Consider the following 22,331-nt stretch of genomic DNA (forward strand, 5'->3'; position numbering starts at 1 on the left):
CTTTCGAGAGAAACTCTTTTTCTAGAAAGGATCTGAATTTAGCAACAAAAGTCTTGCCTTCAGATCTGTGATAGAAGGTGTACCTAATAGTCTCTTTTGGGTATCCTATGAAGACACATTTCTCCGATTTGGGTTTGAGCTTATCTGGTTGAAGTTTCTTCACATAAGCATCGCAGCCCCAAACTTTAAGAAACGACAACTTTGGTTTCTTGCCAAACCACAGTTCATAAGGCGTCGTCTCAATGGATTTTGATGGTGCCCTATTTAACGTGAATGCGGCCGTCTCTAAAGCATAATCCCAAAATGATAGCGGTAAATCAGTAAGAGACATCATAGATTGCCCCATATCTAGTAAAGTACGATTACGACGTTCGGACACACCATTTCATTGTGGTGTTCCGGGTGGCATGAGTTGCGAAACTATTCCGCAATGTTTCAAATGTAAACCAAACTCGTAACTCAAATATTCTCCTCCATGATCAGATCGTAGAAACTTTATTTTCTTGTTACGATGATTTTCCACTTCACTCTGAAATTCTTTGAACTTTTCAAATGTTTCAGACTTATGATTCATTAAGTAGATATACCCGTATCTACTCAAATCATCTGTGAAGGTGAGAAAATAAAATATCCGTCGCGAGCCTCAACATTCATCAGACCACATACATCAGTATGTATGATTTCCAACAAGTCTGTTGCTCTCTCCATAGTTCCGGAGAACGGCGTTTTAGTCATCTTGCCCATGAGGCACGGTTCGCAAGTACCAAGCGATTCATAATCAAGTGATTCCAAAAGTCCATCCGTATGGAATTTCTTCATGCGCTTTACACCAATATGACCCAAACGGCAGTGCCACAAATAAGTTGCACTGTCATTATCAACTCTGCATCTTTTGGCTTCAATATTATGAATATGTGTATCACTACTATAGAGATTTAATAAAAATAGACCACTCTTCAAGGGTGCATGACCATAAAAGATATTACTCATATAAATAGAACAACCATTATTCTCCAATTTAAATGAATAACCGTCTCGCATCAAACAAGATCCAGATATAATGTTCATGCTCAACGCTGGCACCAAATAACAATTATTCAGGTCTAAAACTAATCCCCAAAGGTAGATTTAGAGGTAGCGTGCCGACCGAGATCACGTCGACTTTGGAACCATTTCCCACGCGCATCGTCACCTCGTCCTTAGCCAATCTTCGCTTAATCCGTAGTCCCTATTTCGAGGTGCAAATATTAGCAACAGAACCAATATCAAATACCTAGGTGCTACTGCGAGCATTAGTAAGGTACACATCAATAACATGTATATCACATATACTTTTGTTCACCTTGCCATCCTTCTTATCCGCCAAATACTTGGGGCAGTTCCGCTTCCAGTGACCAGTCTGCTTGCAGTAGAAGCACTCAGTCTCAGGCTTAGGTCCAGATCTGGGTTTCTTCTCTTGAGCAGCAACTTGTTTGCTGTTCTTCTTGAAGTTCCCCTTCTTCTTCCATTTACCCTTTTTCTTGAAATTGGTGGTCTTATTGACCATCAACACTTGATGCTCCTTCTTGATTTCTACCTCTGCAGCCTTTAGCATTGCGAAGAGCTCAGGAATAGTCTTGTCCATCCCTTGCATATTATAGTTCATCACGAAGCTCTTGTAGCTTGGTGGTAGTGATTGAAGAATTCTGTCAATGACACTATCATCAGGAAGATTAACTCCCAGTTGAATGAAGTGATTATTATACCCAGACATTTTGAGTATATGTTCACTGACAGAACTATTCTCTTCCATCTTGCAGCTATAGAACTTATTGGAGACTTCATATCTCTCAATCCGGGCATTTGCTTGAAATATCAACTTCAACTCCTGGAACATCTCATATGCTCCATGACGTTCAAAACGTAGTTGAAGTCCCGGTTCTAAGCCGTAAAGCATGGCACACTGAACTATCGAGTAGTCATCAGCTTTGCTTTGCCAGACGTTCTTAATGTCGTCAGTTGCATCTGCAGCAGGCCTGGCACCCAGCGGTGCTTCCAGGACGTAATTCTTCTGTGCAGCAATGAGGATAATCCTCAAGTTACGGACCCAGTCCGTGAATTGCTACCATCATCTTTCAACTTAGCTTTCTCAAGGAACGCATTAAAATTCAACAGAACAACAGCACGAGCCATCTATCTACAACAAACATAGACAAGCAAAATACTATTAGGTACTAAGTTCATGAGAAATTTAAGTTCAATTAATCATATTACTAAAGAACTCCCACTTAGATAGACATCCCTCTAGTCATCTAAGTGATCACGTGATCCAAATCAACTAAACCATGTCTGATCATCACATGAGATGGAGTAGTTTTCAATGGTGAACATCACTATGTTGATCATATCTACTATATGATTCACGTTCGACCTTTCGGTCTCCGTGTTCCGAGGCCATATCTGTATATGCTAGGCTCGTCAAGTTTAACCTGGGTATTCCGCGTGTGCAACTATTTTGCACCCGTTGTATTTGAACGTAGAACCTATCACACCCGATCATCACATGGTGTCTCAGCACGAAGAACTTTTGCAATGGTGCATACTCAGGGAGAACACTTCTTGATAATTAGTGAGAGATCATCTTATAATGCTACCGTCAATCAAAGCAAAATAAGATGCATAAAGGATAAACATCACATGCAATCAATATAAGTGATATGATATGGCCATCATCATCTTATGCTTGTGATCTCCATCTCCGAAGCACCATCGTGATCACCATCATCACCGGCGCGACACCTTGATCTCCATCGTAGCATCGTTGTCATTTCGCCATCTATTGCTTCTACGACTATCGCTACCGCTTAGTGATAAAGTAAAGCAATTACAAGGCGCTTGCATTTCATACAATAAAGCAACAACCATATGGCTCCTGCCAGTTGCCGATAACTCGGTTACAAAACATGATCATCTCATACAATAAAATATAGCATCACGTCTTGACCATATCACATCACAACATGCCCTACAAAAACAAGTTAGACGTCCTCTACTTTGTTGCTGCAAATTTTACGTGGCTGCTACGGGCTGAGCAATAACCGTTCTTACCTATGCATCAAAACCACAACGATAGTTCGTCAAGTTAGTGTTGTTTTAACCTTCGCAAGGACCGGGCGTAGCCACACTCGGTTCAACTAAAGTTGGAGAAACTGACACCCGCCAGCCACCTGTGTGCAAAGCACGTCAGTAGAACCAGTCTCACGTAAGCGTATGCGTAATGTCGGTCCGGGCCGCTTCATCCAACAATACCGTCGAACCAAAGTATGACATGCTGGTAAGCAGTATGACTTGTATCGCCCACAACTCACTTGTGTTCTACTCGTGCATATAACATCTACGCATAAAACCTAGCTTTCATACCACTGTTGGGGAACATAGTAATTTCAAAGTTTTCCTACGCACACGCAAGATCATGGTGATGCATAGCAACGAGAGGGGAGAGTGTTGTCCACGTACCCTCGTAGACCGAAAGCAGAAGCGTTAGAACAACGCGGTTGATGTAGTCGAACTTCTTCTCGTTCCGACCGATCAAGCACCGAACATACGGCACCTTCGAGTTCTGCACATGTTCAGCTCGATGACGTCCCTCCAACTCTTGATCCAGTAGAGTGTCGAGGAAGTAGATGAGTTCTATCAGCACAACGGCATGGTGATGGTGATGGTGAAGTGATCCACGCAAGGCTTCGCCTAAGCACCATGAGAGTATGACCGAGGGTGTAATCTATGGAGGGAGGCGCCGCACACGGCTAACAGATGTTGTTGTGTGTTCTAGGCGCCTCCCCCCTCATATATATAGGTGGGAGGGAGAGGCAGAAGACAAGGGGGGGCAAGTAGGCCGAATCCTACTTGGGGTTCCTCCCAATTCGGCCCCCCTTCCTTATTAATCGGAGGGGGAAGGAAAGAGAGAGGGGGAGGGAAGGAAGGGGAAGCCGAATCCTCCCCTTTCCTTCTCCCTTCTCCTCTTTCCTTCTCCTCTTTTCGGCCTATATGGGGGATCACCAGCCCCTTGTGGGCTGGTCTACCCCTCTCTTGTCCCATAAGGCCCATATCTATGACGGGGGTGCCCGGAACCCCTTCCGGTGACCCAATATGTACTTGATACCCTCCGGAACACTTCCGGTGTCCGAATACTATCGTCCTATATATCAATCTTTACCTCTCAACCTTTTCGAGACTCCTCGTCATGTCTGTGATCTCATTCAGGACTCCGACAACATACGGTCACATAATCATATAACTCATATAATACAAAATCATCATCGAACGTTAAGCGTGCGAACCCTACGGGTTCAAGAACTATGTAGACATGACCGAGACACCTCTACGGTTAATAACCAACAGCGGAACCTGGATGCTCATATTGGCTCCTATATATTCTACGAAGATCTTTATCGGTCGGACCATAATGACAAGATATGTTATTCCCTTTGTCATCGGTATGTTACTTGTCCGAGATTTGGTCGTCGGTATCTTCATACCTAGTTCAATCTCATTACCGACAAGTCTCTTTACTCATTCCGTAATACATCATCCTGCAACTAACTCACTAATCACTTTGCTTGCAAGGCTTCCTTATGATGTGCATTACCGAGAGGGCCCAGAGATACCTCTCCGATACTCGGAGTGACAAATCCTAATCTCGATCTATGCCAACCCAACAAACACCTTCGGAGATACCTGTAGAGCATCTTTATAATCATCCAGTTACGTTGTGACGTTTAACAGCACACAAGGCATTCCTCCGGTATCCAGGAGTTGCATAATATCATAGTCAAAGGAATATGTATATGACATGAAGAAAGCAATAGGATAAAACTGAATGATCAATATGCTAAGCTAATGGATGGGTCTTGTCCATCACATCATTCTCCTAATGATGTGATCCCGTTCATCAAATGACAACACATGTTTATGGTTAGGAAACTTAACCATCTTTGATTAATAAGCTAGTCTAGTAGAGGCTTACTAGGGACACGGTGTTTTGTCTATAATGTAGACCGAACCCCGTTGGCGAGATCCGGTCTGTTGTTGCGGCCCGACCTTTCACGACACTCCACCTTCAGCAGCAGTAGCCTCTCACCCGTGCACGCGATATGCACGAAAAATAGAGGGTTTGAACCTTACGGCCCAGCACGAGAAAATCAATCTCGACGATGATACTCACGCGCAAAAACAATTTCTACAAAGAAATCGCAACACAGAGGTTTTCTAAAGATCCCTCTAAAACTTGATACGGGTGTTTACCCTTGAAAACACATCGTGTCTATTTTATCAAATAACCTGCTTTACATGATGCACCGACCAGACCTTAAATAACAAATGACCTATCTTGACCTGCAAGTTGGACGACTCAAACATTCCTAACTTTATATCTCTGCTAAATAGAAAAATAATACAACTTGGACTCTCCAAATCAAATAGACTGTGCGCCTTATAGTTTTGGCCCACAATCCATACATACCAAAAGAAAACGAACTGACACTTTGAGCCTACGTAAATATAGTGCACTAATTTGATGATATCTTCTGTAGGCGGACCCCACCCCATAGCACATTAGCACAACACGTCATGTGGCCGAGGTCTCCTGGTGTACGCATGTATCTCTGGTGGCCGTGACCTTCCGAAGTAGTAGCAACCATGGACTTCTTTCTGATTTCTATCTCCTGATTGTATGGAACACATAATATAATTGAGAAACAAATCAAACTCTATAGCAAGTCTACTTTCTGGTTGACGTGGGCATGCAAAGTAGTAGTTTTCCTTGTACGTGCTCTTTGCTAGATGCTTCAAATTACTATCCACGTAAATCCCTGGGTATGATTGATTCTCCTTCCACTTATGCATGCAAACCATGGAACATGCATGCATCATCTGTCCATACTCAACTTTCCTGTCTTCTTGAACATGCATCAATAGTTCTAATTTTCTATGAGGCGCCTCAATCCCAGGATCAAGCTTTTGGTCAAAGCTATCCACAGCGGCTACACACCTAGCCGTAACAATATCCAATGCTTGGACCTTTTTGTCCTTCTCACATAACCGAAAATAATTAGACACATAAATATTTAGGACATTTAATTCATCAACCTTCTTCGAAGTTTCGAAAATACCGATGTTAGCAGTGGCTTTATCATCCTCTCCCTCTTGAAACAAAATCGTCCTCGATTTTGAGCTGATCTCTTCAACAATATTTTTTTTTCTAGACTGAATAGCGACAGTGGAAATTTCAGCAACCTCAACCTTCTTCTTCTTTACTTCTAATGCAGCTTGAGCAGTATCCCGCTTCTTGCGATCAGCCATATACTTCTCTAATGTGTAAGAATCAAGTGGTACGAATTGTCCTCCACGAACAAAAGAAAATTCGGCAAGTGAATGATATGTCAACTGTCTTTTATCTGTCCATGGTTTTCCTAGCAGTATTGAACAAGTATGCATGTGCATAGGAAGCACATCACACATGACTACATCACCATATCCACATAGAATAAACCATACCTCGACGCGATGCATGATCTTGATAAACTTGTCCTTCCACCAAAGCTCATACGGTTCTGGATGTTCTATCAACGGCAGGTTCAAAGCATCAACCATAGTCTGACTCACGAAGTTCATCCCAGAATAGCAATTCATCAATGTTGCACAACTCGCCGGCCCTACACGCACACGCGTAAAGCATTGGTACCACGGCAAAGCACGCAATGGATCCTTCTCCATAGCCATCATCATTTGCGAGCTACAATCCTTTCTCATGATAAAAAAAATCTTCAATAGTAACTTGAAGAAAAATATTGTGTCGTGAACAACCTTTGCTCTGATACCACCTAATGTAGACCGAACCCCGTTGGCGAGATCCGGTCTGTTGTTGCGGCCCGACCTTTCACGACACTCCACCTTCAGCAGCAGTAGTCTCTCACCTGTGCACGCGATATGCATGAAAAATAGAGGGTTTGAACCTTACGGCCCAGCACGAGAAAATCAATCTCGACGATGATACTCACGCGCAAAAACAATTTCTACAAAGAAATCGCAACACAGAGGTTTTCTAAAGATCCCTCTAAAACTTGATACGGGTGTTTACCCTTGAAACCACATCGTGTCTATTTTATCAAATAACCTGCTTTACATGATGCACCGACCAGACCTTAAATAACAAATGACCTATCTTGACCTGCAAGTTGGACGACTCAAACATTCCTAACTTTATATCTCTAATAAATAGAAAAATAATAAAACTTGGACTCTCCAAATCAAATAGACTGTGCGCCTTATAGTTTTGGCCCACAATCCATACATACCAAAAGAAAACGAACTGACACTTTGAGCCTACGTAAATATAGTGCACTAATTTGATGATATCTTCTGTAGGCGGACCCCACCCCATAGCACATAAGCACAACACGTCATGTGGCCGAGGTCTCCTGGTGTACGCATGTATCTCTGGTGGCCGTGACCTTCCGAAGTAGTAGCAACCATGGACTTGTTTCTGATTTCTATCTCCTGATTGTATGGAACACATAATATAATTGAGAAACAAATCAAACTCTATAGCAAGTCTACTTTCTGGTTGACGTGGGCATGCAAAGTAGTAGTTTTCCTTGTACGTGCTCTTTGCTAGATGCTTCAAATTACTATCCACGTAAATCCCTGGGTATGATTGATTCTCCTTCCACTTATGCATGCAAACATGGAACATGCATGCATCATCTGTCCATATCAACTTTCCTGTCTTCTTGAACATGCATCAATAGTTCTAATTTTCTCTGATGCGCCTCAATCCCAGGCTCAAGCTTTTGGTCAAAGCTATCCACAGCGGCTACACACCTAGCCGTAACAGTATCCAATGCTTGGACCTTTTTGTACTTCTCACATAACCGAAAATAATTAGACACATAAATATTTAGGACATTTAATTCATCAACCTTCTTCGAAGTTTCGAAAATACCGATGTTAGCAGTGGCTTTATCAGTCTATGTATCCACACATGTATCAAGTTTCCAGTTAATACAATTCTAGCATGAATAATTAACATTTATCATGATATAAGGAAATATAAAAAAACAACTTTATTATTGCCTCTAGGGCATATTTCCTTCAAAGGCCCATATCTTTGTCGGAGGTGCCCGAAACTCCTTTCCGGTGACCTGATAAGTACCCGGTACCCTCTGAAACACTTCAGGTGTTCGAATACCATCGTCCTATATATCAATCTTTACGTCTCGACCATTTCAAGACTCCTTGTCATGTCCGTGATCTTATCCGGGACTCCGAACAACATTCGGTCACCAAATCACATAACTCATATAACACTATATTGTCAACAAACGTTAAGCATGCGGACCCTATGGGTTCGAGAACTATGTAGACAAGACGGAGACACCTCCCGGTCAATAAACAATAGCGAAACCTAGATGCCCATATTGGCTCCTACATATTCTACGAAGATCTTTACCGGTCGAACTGTTATGACAACATACGTAATTCCCTTTGTCCATCGGTATGTCACTTGCCCGAGATTAGATCGTCGGTATCTCTATACCTAGTTCAATCTCGTTACTGGCAACTCTCTTTACTCGTTCTGTAATACATCACCTCGTGACTAACTCCTTAGTTGTTTTCTTGCAAGCTTATGATGTGTATTATCGAGAGGGCCCAGGGATACCTCTCCGATACTCGGAGTGACAAATCCTAATCTCGGTCTATGCCAACTCAACAAACACCTTCGGAGATACCTGTAGAGCATCTTTGTGATCACCCAGTTACGTTGTGACGTTTGATAGCACACAAGGTATTCCTCCGGTATCCGGTAGTTGCATAATCTCATAGTTGAAGGAATATGTATTTGACATGAAGAAAGCAATAGCAATAAAACTAAACGATCATTATGCTAGGCTAACGGATGGGTCTTGTCCATCACATCATTCTCCTAATGATATGATTCCATTATCAAATGACAACTCATGTCTATGGTTAGGAAACCTTAACCATCTTCGGTCAACGAGCTAGTCTAGTAGAGGCTTACTAGGGACACGGTATTTGTGTATTTACACATGTATTTAAGTTTTCGATCAATACAATACTAGCATGAATAATAAACCTTTATCATGAATAAGTAAATATAAAATAACAACTTTATTATTGCCTCTAGGGCATATTTCCTTAACATATGACCCCCCAACTAGAGCACGAACAAACATCGATGAGCTCGAAACAAAGCAACCTCTCCCATAAAACTACACAACGGGTCTCCGCGATGAAGATTGAAGAGGAGGATGACTACTTGGGGAAGAGGCCGACGAGTAAGACCACCCCCTCTCCCAGATGTTCTTGAAGCACCACTAGTAGAAGATGGCTGCAACACCTCAGCAGGCCCGAGCTGATCCACTTGGATCTCCCAGAGTCCGATATAACAACACCATAAGAAGATTGCCAGGTGGAAGGACCAAATATGACAACCAAAACTTGAAACATAAGTAGGGAAAATTATGTGGGACCAAGAAAAGACCACAATATGCCTACGACTCTCTTCGGTCCAAAGAACAAGACACGGATCCAACAAGAATATAACATGAAGAATTGTTCGGGGAGGGTTGATATGTCTCCAACGTATCTATAATTTTCGATTGCTCCATGCTATTATATTACCCGTTTTGGATGTTTATGGGCTTTACTTTACACTTTTATATCATTTTTGGGACTAACCTATTAACCGGAGGCCCAGCCCGAATTGCTATTTTTTGCCTATTTCAGTGTTTCAAAGAAAAGGAATATCAAACGGAGTCCAAACGGAAAGAAACTATCGGTGTCAAAACTGGCGGATCTCAGGTAGGGGGTCCCAAACTGTGCGTCTAGGCGGATGGTAACAGGAGACAAGGGACACGATGTTTTTACCCAGGTTCGGGCCCTCTCGATGGAGGTAAAACCCTACTCCTGCTTGATTGATATTGATGATATGGGTAGTACAAGAGTGGATCTACCACGAGATCAAGGAGGCTAAACCCTAGAAGCTAGCCTATGGTATGATTGTTGTAATGGTTGTGTGTCCTACAGACTAAAACCCTCTGGTTTATATAGACACCGGAGAGGGCTAGGGTTACACAGAGTCGGTTACAATGGTAGGAGATCTACATATCCGTATCGCCAAGCTTGCCTTCCACGCCAAGGAAAGTCCCATCCAGACACGGGACGAAGTCTTCAATCTTGTATCTTCATAGTCTTGGAGTCCGGCTGACGATGATAGTCCGGTTGTCCGGACACCCCCTAGTCCAGGACTCCCTTAGTAGCCCCTGAACCAGGCTTCAATGATGATGAGTCCGGCGCGCATATTGTTCGGCATTGCAAGGCGGGTTCCTCCTCCGAATAATTCATAGAAGATCGTGAACACCAGGATAGTGTCCGGCTCTGCAAAATAAATTCCAAATTCCACCGTAGAGAGAATAATATGTACACAAGTTCAATCTGCTGACGTATTTGGTGGCATATCGTCACACCACTACCAAGCCTTTACGTGAATCGTTTTTTATTATACCACCTCCGCACGTTTAGCGAAGCGGTTTCCTTGCCACGTCTTGTCGAAGCAGAGATCGTGTTCCCCTTATTCTGGGATTCTCATCAATACGGACGTGGGTAACCCAACCGCGCCATTGATGGTGGCTCTTGGGAGATAAGCGAGTTTTACCAGGCCGGTGAGGACGCATAGTCTTCGTCCGCCCATATATAAGGGGATAAGGATCCACCTTTTTACCTACGCCTTCTTCCTCCTTTGCTTATCCATCTCCGCGCACTCGAGCTCCAGCGCCCAAGCCCGCACATCTCGTCTCAACCTTTTCCAGTCATGTCCGGAGCGGGAGGCAAGTGGTTGGCTTCCTCCATTACGGAGGAGCACATCAAGAAGCTGCACGGCGCCGGATACCTGTCCAGCGACATTGCGCACCGGCTGCCCGACAAGGGGCAGCTCATCCCCACCCCCAGGCCTCATGAGAGGGTGGTATTCCTTCCCCACTTCCCCCGCGGACTGGGCTTCCCGTTGCATCCCTTTGTCCGGGGGCTCATGTACTACTACGGCCTGGACTTCCACGATCTGGCGCCAAACTTCATCCTCAACATCTCGGCGTTTATCATCGTGTGCGAGGCTTTCCTCTGCATCCAGCCCCACTTCAGCTTGTGGCTCAAGACCTTCAACGTCAAGCCGAAGGTAGTGAAGGGCGTCCAAGCGGAGTGCAGAGGCGCCATGTTGGGCAAGATGCCCAACGTCATCTGGCTCAAAGGGGTCTTCGTGGAGTCCGTCAAGGGGTGGCAATCGGGGTGGTTCTACATCACCGAGTCGCGTGACCCTAAATGGGCAGCGGCCCCCGAGTTCAGATCTGGTATCCCCATGCAGCTCACCTCCTGGAAAGAGAAGGGCTTGCCATGGGGCAGTTCGGAGGAGCTGACAGGACTCCAGTCCTGTCTCCAGACCTTGGTGAACAAGAAGCTTAGGCTTGTCAATGTGATCCAGGTCATGCTCGTCCGCCGGATTCTCCCCTGCCAACAGCGAGCCTTCAATTTGTGGGAGTTTGATCCGGCACAGCACCGGACCCTGAGCGGGCTCTTCGACACGATGTACGAAGCTGCCTGGAGGGTGCTGTTCAAGGGCGGAGAAGCCCCCGCGTCCGCGATGGAAGATCACGGATTCAGCACCAAGCGCCCGGCCGGCGAGGTAAGCTTTGTTATCCTCTATGGGACACTTATTTCTTTCATAGTTTGACTCTATGTGTGATCTAAAACTCCCAATGCCTTTAACAGGACTGGAAGAGGACGTCCGGACAGGTCAACTGTCCGGCTCCCCTCCCCGAAGAACCAGCGGATGCCCGTTTAGCGGGGCTGCTAGTCCCGGAACTTTATGTGGTGCCAGAGAAGAAGGCCAAAAAGGAGGCCACGGGAACCCGAAGAAGTTCCCGGCGCCAGGTGATATCGGACTCATCGTCCGATGGCTCCAAGGCGGACTCCTCCCCCGAAGACGACGAGGAGAAAGAGGACTCTCCCCCAGAGGGGGGAGAAAGGAAAAGGAAGGCTTCCCCAATGGGGGAGGCCGAAGGGTCCAGGAGGGGAAGGACCCTTCCTCCGGACGGTTCCGCCAATGCCGACGATGGCGACGAGGAGTGGCCCTCAAGGGCCAAGCCCCTGGCAAGATCGTAAGTATCCGGACTCCTGAGTGATTTGTAATTTCTTTTTCGTGTCATGCAGTGTCCTTCTAATGCCGCATACTATCTGTAGCCCGGCCGAGGAGGATCTTCCCGCTTCATCCAGCGGTTCCTTGGCCCCGTCGGATGTAGATTCCATTCCGACCGCCTCCACCCCTCGCGATGCTGAGGACGCCGAGGTGGGATCCCAGGAGGGGACCCGCCAGGAGGGGGAGGCACCGGAGGTGCCACAAGGCAACCTCCCGGACTTCGTGCCGGACTCCGCGCCGGAACCCGCAGTGGTTCCGGAGTCCGGCAGGCGGCCCCTTTGCAAGAAGGGCAAGACCATGACACCGGCAGCCTCCGTCCAACCGGAGGCGCCGGACAACTTGTTGGAGGCGCTCAACGGCGCTTCCATCGAGGAAGAACACCGCACTATCATGAGTGCGGTGATTCAGAAGGTTCAGCTCGCCAAGAGCGGGCTGACCGAAGCCTGCAGTAGCCTTCTAACAGGCTTTGAGGTAAGAAGTTTAAAATATGTAATGTAATACCGCATAGACAGTAGCCCCTGATGCTCGGTTCGGTGTTCGGAAAGAAAAGCCGGACTGAGGATCTAAAAAAGATATACGCAGGATTGCTAAAAAATTATGTCAATATGGGTTTGCAGGCTGCGCTGCTGACCTCTGCCGCACTGACTGCGGAGGTCGGTGCTTTGAAGCAGGACCTCGAGCGGTCCGAGCAAGAGCTCGGCCGTGCCAAGAAGCAGCTCGAGGACAAAGAAGGTGAGTAACACCACTTTGAAATTTGTACCTTACAGAAAAGGATTTAGGTTGCAATAAAAATAACAAGGATAACATGGGTACTGCAGGGGCCACGAACGAGGTGGCGACCCTGAAGGAGGTCGTGTCCGCGGCCGAACGCAATGCGGCCGCGGAACGGGCGGAGCGAGAGAAGCAGGAGGCGCGGGTGGCGGAGGTGCGGCAAGAGCTCCAGGCTCTCATGGAAAAGCATGAGAGTTTGGAGCGCGACTCAAAGACTCGAGAGTCCGAGCTTGCCTCGGCTCTTGAAAGTGCCAAAGCCGCCAAGGCCGAGGCCCATAAGTCCCTCCAGGAGATTGAGGCAGTGAAGAAGATAGCGGCGGGTAAGGCATTTTTCATGCAAAGCAAGCATGTGAATGTAAATTACTTGTTACTTACCCGAATTCGGAGCTCTCCAGGGGCGTTTGCAGATCTGCCTCGCAGCGTGTCCGATGCCGCCGCATTCTATCGGGCTGAGGAGGGGAGCTCAACGGAGAAGGTCTTCTGGTCTCAGTACGCTGAGGCCGGACATCCGGTGCCCCCTAGCGACCAGCTGAAGCAGCTGGTCGAGCTCCACAAGGTAGCCGAGCAGGCCATGAAGGGCCTCATAGTCCGGCTGTGGCCTGGAGAGGCCATGCCTGGGAGCTACTTCGGCCTCGTGCGGCGGCTGGTGGATGCGTGCCCCTGGGTGGAGGTCATCAAGCGCTCCGCCTGCATTGAAGGTGCCCGTCGGGCCCTTGCCCGCGCAAAGGTGCATTGGGGCAGGCTGGATGCTGAGAGGCTTCTGACGGACGCGCCGCCGCCGGGCAAGGAGTATCGTACGCCCGAAATGTACTATAAGACTGTCCTGAAGGGTGCCCGCAAGATTGCGGATGAGTGCCCCAGAGATGTAATTATTGAGTAAACTCGCCATGTGTTATCCTGTGCGCTGAAAACATTGTTCATATGCGCTAAGCAACGCTTATTTGATTTAAAATATTACCTTCTGTGCGGCCGTTTATTAAATCTGAGAGATGGCAAGTCGTCGGCTTCAGCCCCCATGCCACGAGTGCTGGGGTGTTCGGGATAAACTTGAGCACTCTTGTTCCCATTTTTGGGTCCATCTAGGGAGGCGCTCAACACAACGAACAAGGCAACCGGACTTATAATGCTTGAACACTCTCACTTAGCCATAGAATTCTATAATTTTAAATTTCGGCGAAGCCCCTAGTGTCGGAAGACCGAGTTCGGGGCGCTATCCACGCCTGGGCCGGACACTATCCGGTTCTTCGCTCTAAGCGGCGTAAGTCTTTAGGGACTCGAAAAGACCTCTCGAACAGCGACCAGCTCTCGCCTTATCATGACAGTCAGTTTTAGCTTTCTCCACTGAGGCGCTCGCCCAGCTCAACCGGGGCGCAATCGCAGTGGTTCTCCCAGTGCTACCTTAGCCGACGGAACGGAACGTAAGGTACCAAAACATGGGAGCCGGGCAAACCCAACTATTGACCCAAGACATGATTCGGAGCCGATGCATATAGTGCTATAAGTTCGGGGTGCCGCACTTGTGAAAGTGTTCGGACTTCACACCATAATGCGGGGAACATAAGCCCCTGGTGTATTCGGCCGTACCAAATTGTACGGATGCAAGATGTCATAAATGAACATATATATAGAAAAGAATGCAATTATAAGGTAAAAAGTAATGCATTGTTTATTCAGGGAATTCTGCCATGAGTGCAGAACGATACAAATAGTGCGGTAAGCAAGGGAGTGGACTATTTTAAACATGTCCCCCTCCAGGGGTGGGCTACGGAAATGGTGTAATAAACAGTTTTAATGCTCGTAATGGAGACCACCTGAGTGTTCGTCGTAGCCCTTGTTCCTCCATGGCTGTTGTATCGTGAGTTCGGCCGATCTACTGCCGGACAGGGCCTCTTGTAAACGAAGTCCTGTGGATGAAATAAAAAAAGGAGAAAAAAAGCAACACACTTAGGAGCCCCTGGTGTGGTCGAGCCGCACTCTGGGCCTGTCGTGGTCGTGCCCCTCCCCCTATGCCCAAGGTATCTCCAGAGCGTAATGATGTACGTGAAAAGCTGGTCTTGCAATCATGCTAGGGCTGGGGTTGGGGCCGCATTGCTACGCGTGCTCAGAACGTGCCAGGGGGTCTTGGTGTATGTTACTCCGGGCGCGTTTAATCATGTCCGGTCTTTTAACGGCCGGACTCGAAAATTGCCTTAAGAGGCTGCTCTATACTTCTGCCGCGAGAGCCACTATGTGTTCCTCCGTTCGGAGGGAGCGTTCAGTGTTTCCGTTGACCGTGATGACCCCACGAGGGCCTGGCATCTTGAGCTTGAGGTATGCATAATGCGGCACCGCGTTGAACTTTGCAAACGCGGTTCGTCCGAGCAGGGCGTGATAGCCACTGCGGAACGGGACTATGTCGAAGATTAACTCCTCGCTTCGGAAATTATCCGGGGATCCGAAGACCACTTCCAGTGTGACCGAGCCTGTACAATTGGCCTCGACACCTGGTATGACGCCCTTGAAGGTCGTCTTTGTAGGTTTAATCCTTGAGGGGTCTATGCCCATCTTGCGCACTGTATCCTGATAAAGCAGGTTCAGGCTGCTGCCGCCATCCATTAGGACTCTAGTGAGGTGAAATCCATCGACGATTGGGTCTAGAACCAATGCGGCGAATCCGCCATGGCGGATACTGGTGGGGTGGTCCCTTCGATCAAAAGTGATCGGGCAAGAGGACCATGGATTGAACTTCGGGGCGACTGGCTCCATCGCATATACGTCCCGAAGTGCACGCTTCCGCTCCCTCTTGGGTATGTGGGTTGCGTATATCATATTTACCGTCCGCACTTGTGGGGGGAAACCCTTCTGTCCTCTACTGTTCGGCGGCCGGGTCTCCTCCTCGTCGTCGCTATGCAGCCCCTTGTCATTGTTTTCGGCAATTAACTTGCCTGCCTGCTTGAATACCCAACAATCTCTGTTGGTGTGGTTAGCTGGCTTTTCGGGGGTGCCATGTATCTGGCAAGAGCGGTCGAGTATTCGGTCCAAATTGGACGGACCCGGAGTGGTTCTTTTGAATGGCTTCTTCCGTTGACCGGGTTTAGAGCCTCTGAATCCGGCGTTGACTGCCGTATCCTCATTGTTATCGCCGTTAACGCGGCGTTTGTTTTTGTTTCGACGCGACCTGCCATTGTGGTCCTTAGTATCCGGACTGCCAGCATTTTTGCTGAGGTTGTTGCTGCGAGCTAGCCAGCTGTCCTCTCCCGCACAGAAGCGGGTCATGAGTGATGTGAGGGCTGCCATGGATTTCGGCTTTTCCTGTCCTAGGTGCCAGGCCAGCCATTCGTCGTGGATGTTATGTTTGAAGGCTGTGAGGGCCTCTGCATCCGGACAGTCGATGATTTGATTTTTCTTTGTTAAGAACCGTGTCCAGAACTGTCTGGCCGATTCATCTGGCTGCTGAATTATGTGGCTTAGGTCATCGGCGTCTGGTGGTCGCACATATGTGCCCTGGAAGTTGTCGAGGAATGCGGCTTCCAGGTCCTCCCAACACCCAATTGACTCTGCTGGCAAGCTGTTAAGCCAATGCCGAGCTGGTCCTTTAAGCTTGAGTGGGAGGTACTTGATGGCGTGGAGATCGCCGTCGTGGGCCATATGGATGTGAAGGAGATAATCTTCGATCCAAACCGCGGGGTCTGTTGTGCCATCATAAGATTCAATGTTCACGGGTTTAAACCCTTCAGGGATTTGATGATCCATTACTTCGTCTGTGAAGCATAGTGGGTGTGCGGCGCCTCTATATTGAGCAATATCGCGACGTAGCTCGAGAGAGCGTTGTCTGCTGTGTTCGGCCCGGCCGGAGTTGCTGTATCCGGCGCGACGGTGGTCGTCGTGGGTCGTGGGGCGCCCACGTGATCGATAGATAGATATGGATTGTCTTGCCTTGTCCTCCAATATATCCCGCAAGTCCGGCGCATTCCCCCGTGGCTTCGTACTTTTTGAGCGGTGCCGGGGTACGGTCCTGATGGAGGGCCTAGATGCCTCCCTGTCGCGACCACGGGGTGGTCGGTCTGCCGTATTGTGCACTGGTGATGAAGGTTTGTATGCTTCCTCCTCTAGTCGGGGGAGCAACTTGCGTTTTGGGTAGCTTTTGGAGGGGCGTTCGAGTTCATACTCTTCGGCCGCGAGGACCTCGGTCCATCTGTCGGCCAGCAGGTCTTGATCAGCTTGAAGCTGTTGCTGCTTTTTCTTTAGGCTGTTCGCCGTGGCCATTAGCCTGCGTTTAAAATGCTCTTGTTCGACGGGATCCTCGGGCACGACGAATTCGTCGTCATTGAGGCTTGCCTCGTCTTCGGAGGGAGGCATGTAATTTTCGTCCTCCTCGTCTGCCGCTCTCTCCTGAGGGCTGGCTACTCCGTCCTCCTGTGCTGAATCTTGCTGGAGGGGGTTGTCTTCGGCACTCTCTGGGGTGTTATTATCTCCGGTGCCGGAATCTCCATTCTTGCTGTGGCGGGATTTAGAGCGGCGCCGCTGACGTCGGCGCTTGGGCTGTTTCTTAGAGGAATCTGCCTCCGCTGCTTCTTCGCCGTCCCCATCCTTTGGGGTGTCCATCATGTATATGTCATATGACGAGGTGGTCTTCCAGTGCCCTGTAGGCGCTGGTTCTTGATCGTCTCCGACATCGTCGTCCATACCGTCGATGTCTTCGGAGTCATAGTCTAGCATGTTGGTTAGATCGTCGACAGTGGCTACAAAGTGGGTGGTGGGTGGGGTTTGAATTTCTTCGTCGTCCGCATCCCAACCGTCCTGACCGCAATCCGGCCAAGGTTCTCCTGATAACGAGAGGTGTTTTAGCGAATTTAGGATGTCGCCAAAAGGTGAGTGCTGAAAGATGTCCGCGGCGGTGAACTCCATCATCGGCGCCCAATCGGATTCGATTGGCAGGGGCGCAGGAGGTTCGGAGTTCGGGAAGGAATCCGGCACCTCGGAGTCAAGAGCTTTATAAGGGACAAGGTCAGTATTCGGCTCCATCGCCGTGGAAGTTGCAGCTCCCGAGGCGGTGTCCAGCCACCTATCCTCGATCTGCGCGATCGGCTCCGAACTATGGGTCGGAGCGGATTCATGTGCGGCCTCCAGGGCACTGTCCGGCGGCAGAGCTAGATCGTGCCCATCGCAACAGTGCGGCACGCTCGGCTGTGGCTCGACTCCATCGAAGATCAAGTCCCCGCGGATGTCAGCCGTGAAGTTTAGGTTTCCAAACCTGACCTGACGGCCAGGGGCGTAGATTTCGATCTGCTCTAGATGGCCAAGTGAATTGGCCCGCAGCGGGAAGCCGCCGAACACGAAGATCTGTCCGGGGAGAAAAATCTCACCCTGGATGGCGTCGTTGTTGATTGAAGAAGCCATCAAGCTTATCAGTGACGACACAGAGGAACTCTCAATGAAAGCACCAATGTCGGTGTCAAAACCGGCGGATCTCGGGTAGGGGGTCCCGAACTGTGCGTCTAGGCGGATGGTAACAGGAGACAAGGGACACGATGTTTTTACCCAGGTTCGGGCCCTCTCGATGGAGGTAAAACCCTACTCCTGCTTGATTGATATTGATGATATGGGTAGTACAAGAGTGGATCTACCACGAGATCAAGGAGGCTAAACCCTAGAAGCTAGCCTATGGTATGATTGTTGTAATGGTTGTGTGTCCTACGGACTAAAACCCTCCGGTTTATATAGACACCGGAGAGGGTTAGGGTTACACAAAGTCGGTTACAATGGTAGGAGATCTACATATCCGTATCGCCAAGCTTGCCTTCCACGCCAAGGAAAGTCCCATCCGGACACGGGACGAAGTCTTCAATCTTGTATCTTCATAGTCTTGGAGTCCGGCTAACGATGATAGTCCGGCTGTCCGGACACCCCCTAGTCCAGGACTCCCTCAGAAACCTTCGGGAGAGATCTTTTTGGAATAAACGCAATCCAGGAGACTTGGACTGGACGTCAAGAAGCAGCCGAGGCGGCCACGAGGCAGGAGGGCATGCCCTAGGGGGGTGGGCATGCCCCCCACTCTCGTGGGCCCCTCGTGGCTCCCCTGATCTACCTCCTTTGCCTATATATACTCCCGTACCCTGAAAACATCGGAGAGCACCATGAAAAACTATTTCCACTGCCGCAACCTTCTGTATCCGCGAGATCCCATCTTGGAGCCTTTGTGGCGCTCCGCCGGAGGGGGAATCCACCACGGAGGGCCTCTACATCATCTCCAAGGCCTCTCCGATGAGTTGTGAGTAGTTTACCATGGACCTTCGGGTCCATAGTTATTAGCTATATGGCTTGTTCTCTCTCTATGATTCTCAATACAAAGTTCTCCTCGATCTTCTTGGAGATCTATTCGATGTAACTCTTTTTTTGCGGTGTGTTTGTCAAGATCCGATGAATTGTGGGTTTATGATCAAGTTTATCTATGAGAAATATTTGAATCTCCTCTGAATTCTTTTATGTATGATTGGTTATCTTTGCAAGTCTCTTCAAATTATCAGTTTGTTGTGGCCTACTAGATTGATCTTTCTTGCAATGGGGGAAGTACTTAGCTTTGGGTTCAATCTTGCGGTGTCCTTTCCTAGTGGCAGCAGGGGCAGCAAGGCACGTATTGTATTGTTGCCATCGAGGATAAAAAGATGGGGTTTATATCATATTATTTGAGTTTATCCCTCTACATCATGTCATCTTGCTTAATGCGTTACTCTGTTCTTATGAACTTAATACTCTAGATGCAGGTAGGAGTTGGTCGATGTGTGGAGTAATAGTAGTAGATGCAGAATCGTTTCGATCTACTTGTTGCGGACGTGATGCCTATATACATGATCATGCCTAGATAATCTCATAACTATGCACTTTTCTATCAATTGCTCAACAGTAATTTGTTCACCCACCGTAATACTTATGTTATCTTGAGAGAAGCCACTAGTGAAACCTATGGCCCCCGGGTCTATCTTTTATCATATAAGTTTTCGATCTACTTCTATTTTCTTTACTTTCCAATCTATATCATAAAAATATCAAAAATATTTATCTTATCTTATTATCTCTATCAGATCTCACTTTTGCAAATTACCGTGAAGGGATTGACAACCCCTTTATCGCGTTGGTTGCGAGGTTCTTGTTTATTTGTGTAGGTACTAGGGACTTTTGAGGAGCCTCCTGCTAGATTCATGCCTTGGTTCTCAAAAACTGAGGGAAATACTTACGCTACTTTGCTGCATCGCCCTTTCCTCTTCAAGGGAAAACCAATGCAGTGCTCAAGAGGTAGCAAGAAGGATTTCTGTCGCCGTTGCCGGGGAGGTCTTCGCTCAATTCAAGACATACCAAGTACCCATCATAAACTCATCTCCCTCGCATTACATTATTTGCCATTTGCCTCTCGTTTTCCTCTCCCCCACTTCACCCTTGTCGTTTTATTCGCCCTCTCTTTTCCGCTCGCTTCTTTTTCGCTTGCCTTTTGTGTGCTTGTGTGTTGGATTGCTTGTCATGATGGCGCAAGATAATACCAAATTGTGTGAGTTTTCCCATACCAACAATAATGATTTCCTTAGCACTCCAATCACTCCTCTTAATGATGCTGAATCTTGTGAAATCAATGTTGCTTTGTTGAATCTTGTTATGAAAGATCAATTCTCCGGCCTTCCTAGTGAAGATGCCGCTACTCATCTAAACAACTTTGTTGATTTGTGTGATATGGAAAAGAAGAGAGATACGGATAATGATATTGTTAAATTGAAGTTATTTCCGTTTTCACTTAGAGATCATGCTAAAACTTGGTTTTCATCTTTGCCTAAAAATAGTATTGATTCTTGGAATAAGTGCAAAGATGCTTTTATCTCTAAGTATTTTCCTCCCGCTAAGATCATCTCTCTTAGAAATTATATTATGAATTTTAAACAACTTGATCATGAACATGTTGCACAATCTTGGGAGAGGATGAAATTAATGATTTGCAATTGCCCTACACATGGTTTGAATTTATGGATGATCATACAAAATTTTTATGCTAGATTGAATTTTGTTTCTAGAAATCTTTTAGATTTGGATGCGTGAGGCACTTTTATGGAAATCACTTTAGGAGAAGCTACTAAACTCCTAGATAATATTATGGTTAATTATTCTCAATGGCACACCGAAAGATCTACTAGTAAAAAAGTTCATGTGATAGAAGAGATTAATGTTTTGAGTGGAAAGATGGATGAACTTATGAAATTGTTTGCTACTAAGAGTGCTCATATTGATCCTAATGATATTCCTTTGTCTACTTTGATTGAAAATAATAATGAATCTATGGATGTGAATTTTGTTGGTAGGAATAATTTTGGTAACAACGCGTATAGAGGAAACTTTAATCCTAGGCCGTTTCCTAGTAATTCCTCTAATAATTATGGTAATTCCTACAACAACTCTTTTGGAAATTTTAATAAGATGCCCTCTGATTTTGAGAATAGTGTTAAAGAATTTATGATCTCTCAAAAGAATTTCAATGCTTTGCTTGAAGAAAAATTGCTTAAAGTTGATTAATTAGCTAGGAACGTTGATAGACTCTCTCTTGATGTTGATTCTTTGAAACTTAGATCTATTCCACCTAAGCATGATATCAATGAGACTCTCAAAGCCATGAGAATTTCCATTGATGAGTGCAAAGAAAGAACCGCTAGGATGCGTGCTAAGAAAGATTGCTTTGTAAGAGCGTGTTCTTCTAGTTTCGATGAAAATAATGATGAAGATCTAAAAGTAATTGATGTGTCACCTATTAAATCTTTATTTTGCAATATGAATCTTGATAATGATGGGACTGGAGATGAGTCATCTTTAGTTAGAAGGCGTCCCAATGATTCGGAGTTTTTAGATCTTGTTGCTAAATTTGGTAAAAGTGGGATTGGAGAGGTCAAAACTTTACATAGCAATGAACCCACTATTTTGGATTTCAAGAAATTTAATTATGATAATTGTTCTTTAGTAGATTGTATTTCCTTGTTGCAATCCGTGTTGAATTCTCCTCATGCTTATAGTCAAAATAAAGCTTTTACCAAACATATTATTGATGCTTTGATGCAATGTTATGAGGAAAACTTGAATTGGAAGTTTCTATCCCTAGAAAACTTTATGATGAGTAGGAACCTACTATTAAAATTAAAATTAAAGATCATGAATGCTATGCTTTGTGTGATTTGGGTGCTAGTGTTTCCACAATTCCAAAAACTTTATCTGATGTGCTAGGTTTCCGCGAATTTGATGATTGCTCTTTAAACTTGCACCTTTGCGGATTCCACTATTAAGAAACCTATGGGAAGGATTAATG

The sequence above is a fragment of the Triticum aestivum genome, chromosome 4B (assembly GCF_018294505.1).
Source record: "Triticum aestivum cultivar Chinese Spring chromosome 4B, IWGSC CS RefSeq v2.1, whole genome shotgun sequence".
NCBI classification, from domain to species: Eukaryota; Viridiplantae; Streptophyta; class Magnoliopsida; order Poales; family Poaceae; genus Triticum; species Triticum aestivum.